Source organism: Nomascus leucogenys, chromosome 21 (genome assembly GCF_006542625.1).
Source record: "Nomascus leucogenys isolate Asia chromosome 21, Asia_NLE_v1, whole genome shotgun sequence".
NCBI classification, from domain to species: domain Eukaryota; kingdom Metazoa; phylum Chordata; class Mammalia; order Primates; family Hylobatidae; genus Nomascus; species Nomascus leucogenys.
In genome coordinates this window covers 8715342-8720294 of record NC_044401.1, presented here as the reverse complement: position 1 = coordinate 8720294, position 4953 = coordinate 8715342, and positions in this window count along the sequence as shown.

Here is a 4953-nt window from a genome sequence, read left to right as displayed (position 1 = left end):
GTGTCTTCTGTTTGCTATCAACTCTATGGCTACAGTAGTCTTCCAGTTGGCCTTCCAACCAGCAGACTCATCCTCTCTAATCCATCCTCCAGTGGCCATCACTATAATTTTCCTAAAATATCAGTATTTCATTCCTGCTGCAAATTCCTCAACAGTTTTCTTATTGCCCTCAAGTTACATTTCAGCATCTTAATGAGGCTCACAAGCCCTCCCATGGTCTATTCCACTTGTATCTCGTTGGCTTCCCTACACTCTTGCATGACTACTCTTCAGGCCAGCTCTCTCATCAATCCTAGGACACCTCCTCTCTCATATCTTGGCATTCCTGGTTATAATATTCCTTCCATCTGGAAAGCTCCTCGCTCTTCACTCTGGATCTGCCTGTTAATTTTTATTTACCATTCAAGACTCTACTCAAATGTCATGTCATAACACTTAGAATAATTTTCTAGCTTCTCCCCAACCAGACTGAATTTGGTGCCCCTCTCTATACCTGTATAAGAACCTGTGGGTTTCACTTTTTAATGTGTATCATTTCTAGTCTGTTCCTCTACTCTAAATGTTAAGCAATTTGAAGGTAAGGACTGTGTCCTCACCATCTAGCACAGTTTGATTAGCAGATGGTAAACTCCCAATTACAATTCATTGAATGAGTGAATGATTTAACAAATAAATGCAAACTCATAAGCTTTGTATTCAAGGCAGCATTTCAGAGTAAGCAGAGAACTGTTTTCTAGTTTAGTCAGAAAAGGAAACTCAGTGATTAAGCAAACATTGATAACTGTTAAATATAAATGTGAGAATCTCTGACTATGCCTAGGTATTTGTATTTTATTTCTTTAAACTCACCCAAAATTCAGCATTACTTAAATATATTACATTTATATTTATATCTATATCTATCTACACATACAAGCAAATATATATGTTTACAGATATACACATATCTGTAAATATGTATATATACATATAATCTAAACACACAAGCAAATATGTATATATTTGTGTGTGCAGATAGATATATACACACATACATATATATATATATACATATCTGTAAATTGCTGTACCTATAAGGTTCACACTTAGTGTTGCTATTATCTCATTCTTGCAAGGAATAGTTTTTCTTTTCAATGAATACAATGAGATATTTTTTACTCCATGGCCCTTTCAAATATGTGCCAAGTAACCAATCAGATACTGTGAAATGACGTAGTGTGATTTCTGAGCATAGGTCATAAAAGACATTGTGACTTCTGCTTTTCCCTTCTTGGATAACTTGTTCTGAGGGAAGCTAACTGCCATCCTGTGAAAACACTCAAGTAGCTCCTTGGAGAGCTCCATGTGTTAAGGAAATGAGGCTTCCTGGCAACAGCCAGCACTGACTTGTCTGCCTTATGAGTGGGCCGTCTCAGAAGCACATTCTCTAGCTCCATTCCAGGCTTCGGATAACTATAGCCCTAATGAACTTCTCAACTGCAACCTCATGAGAGACCCCAAGACTGAACCACTCAGTTATGCTGCGCCCAAATTCTTGACCTACAGAAACTGCGTGAAATAATAAATGTCTATTGCTGCTCTAAGTTTGGGGGTAGTTTTTTATGTAGCAATAGGTAACTAATATCCTTGATATATATGTTGGGGAGGTTCACACATTTTTAAAAACATAAAGAATGTTTAAAAGCAATTGAAAGTAATAAAAAATTCATAGAATTGACTCTGTTGCTGGGTTGCAAAGAAGACATCAACTTGAGTAACCTTTTTATTATTATCCAAACCAGGATTCTGAGAGTGAAAGAGGAACACTTTTAATAATTATAAGAGAACACCAGATATAAACTGATACAGTTACAGGAAAACCAGGACATGCAGTCACCCTATATGTCATCTGACCTGAAAAGAGATCGGCCAGAAAAAAGCTCACTGGGTATAACCAGTGAAGAATAGTGTAGCCAGCTCAGGCTGTGAGAAGCAGCCCAGGACACCAGAGAAGAGGCCTGGGAACTTTTTGGACTAAAATGCAGCATGAAATCAAAAATAAAATCTGGAGAATTGAGTAAAAAAAGATGTTGCTTTCTCAAGTGAGCAGAGAACTTCAGAAAGATAACTCAAGGCTCCCCGGGCCTAGAAGTTCCCTGAGCTGGGACATAGGTAGTGATCCTGGCAGTAACAGTGGAAACCTAATGATGGTCTGAAGTTGGATCCAGCTGAAAGGAGTAATGAGATGCCTACAATGTAATATCTGAATGGAGCTTGCTACCCTGAGATTTCCTCCTATAAAGAAGTTTTTGAGCTCTAACCACCAGATGAGTATGACACAGAAGATGCCCTGGGGAAGTCTAAGAGGAATGCATGGCTTCAGGGCTGTGATCATCAGGAGAAAACCACTTGGGGGTTTGAGTGTGGGCTGCACAGATTTACTGGAATTATGAAGCATGCTAGACACACCTCACAGGGCATATTGAATAGTGAACATTCCCATATATGAATGGAGAGCAGAGCCACAGAGCCTTTGCTTCCAGTTAAACAGCAGCTTAGTAGCATGATTTGGAAATTGGGAAGCAGTGATTCCATTAATTAAGGGTTTTAATAACTTGGTTATTAAAAAGTTTGCCTGGGTCTAAACTTGGAATAAGATGGATAGTATTTGTTTTTACCATGTTGGGCCTAAATCAACCTGGCTACACAAAGAGTTGCTTTTTTTAAGAAAAAAAAAAAGGCAGAAAGAAGATGTGGTTTAAATTTTATTTTAAGAACAAAATAGCTTATTTTATATATATATATATATATACACATACACATATATACATATATACACATATATACATATATATACGTATATACACATATATATATTTTTTGAGACAGAGTTTCGTTCTTGTTGCCCAGGCTGGAGGGCAGTGGTGCGACCTCGGCTCACTGCAATGTCTGCCTCCCAGGTTCAAACAATTCTCCTGCCTCAGCTTCCCAGGTAGCTGGGATTACAGGCACGAGCCACCACGCCTAGCTATTTTTTTTTTTTTTTTGTATTTTTAGTAGAGGCATGGTTTCACCATGCTCACCTCAGGTGATCCACCTGTCTCAGCCTCCCAAAGTGCTGGGATTACAAGCATGAGCCACCACACCTGACGCTTATTTTATTTTTTAAAAATTGTAGCTTTAATTTTATTCGTAACTTAATGGTATCTCGAAATAGATGACCATTAAAACATGACATATGTACACCTATACATGGTGAGCGAGTATATCTGAATTATTGAGATTTTTGTACGAGTGATTATGGTAGAAATACAACATAAAACAATGTCTTAAATCCAGAGGTTATTTTTGAGTTTTTTTAAACAAATATTTTATTATGTGCAAGTGAATAATATCCACCCAATTTATTGATATGACACAGGTAGTTGGGGAAATATTTGAAACTGTTTTACAAATATTCAGAACTTGACAAACTGATGATTTAAAGAACCAATTTATCTCCTGTTTTTCAATTACAACACAGCCAGTTAAATGTTCACTCGACTATTCAAATTCAACTTACTTCTGTGAAAAGAATAACCCAGTTGCTTTTCTTTCTTCTTTTTCTCTACTGTGCTTTCCAGCATCCTTTCAGCTATACTTTCACATGCCCAAATATTAGGGAATATTTCAGCTTACTATAAGGAAAATGTTCTATAAGAGCTATTTAGAGAAGGGGAGAGATGCTTGGGGAGGCAGAAAGCACCCTGTTGGAGAAGGTGTTAAATTAAAGTGGGAGGAGGGTCCTTAACAGAGAACTTAAGCATTAGGTGCCTTTTACAAAATGTATGAACTGAGATGTTGGTCATAAATATACAACCTTTGGGGCAAGGCGGCAAGTGTTTGAAGAATGGGTTCTGAGGTACCATTCTCTGTGGGAGTTTTTCAGTTACTTGTTCATCATTAGGAGAAAGGGCTTAGCCTCTGGCTGCCTTCCTTGCTTGCATAATCTTTTCATCCCTGAGGGCCCAACCCTAAGGCACTGGTTGCTTATTTGAATGAAGAGCATTTTAAATTCTGGACTTTGAATTTGTTAAAAGCTTATCTGGTTGGCTTGGTATCATTTTCTTCTATGTTGGTAAATTCATGCCAGATATATTTATTTAACACAATGACTTTTACGTGAGGCAATAGGACAAAGTCTTCAGCTACCCATCTTGTTCCTACTTCATTAGTTCTCCTTGCCTTGGGAATGGGTAGCCTACCCTCATCTTTGCCTCTGGCTCCAAACACATCCAGCGCAAACACTGAGAACTGCTCTGTGGGACATACCAAGACAGTGTCTCATGCTCTCTGGAGTTCATCATAGAAATCTGATGTAGACTACAAATATGTAGATCCTTCTCTTTGTGTTTGTCATCCAGACACCCTGTGAAGGCTGGCAAAAACTGTTCTTCTTCAACAAATATTCACTGGCATGTATTTGTGTAGTAAAATTATGTTTTGGGTTTGGAAATTTTTTTTTTTAAATGAACATCTGTTATTCTCTTTCAGTGGAGAGGTTCTCCACACAGCTGAACAGGGCAACTTGGCTTCATCCACCATCTATGTAAAGTCACAAATGGAGATTGTCATCCAGCAGCTTTTTGTTGATTGGCTGACCAGCTGCCACACATCTCCCACAGCTGGTTTGGCTCTGAAAGGCTCATGGGAGAAGAGACGGTCAGGGTCAGCTTGTTCTGTGCACACAACCCACGGGAACTCCAGGAGCAGGGATGGATGTTTTGATCAGCCATTACTGAATGCTAAAGTCATAGCCCTGAGTGGGTGTGAGGGAGGGAGAGGGGTTTGGTATGTGCCTTTTAGGATGTTGAATCATAGCAGCTTAGTTTTTAGAGCAATCATTTTTACCTCCTGGTGTCTCTCTTCCCTATTTCTATGATATTAAATTATAGAGAATGTGGCCTGTGTTAAGGTAAATGTACTAAAAAAAAA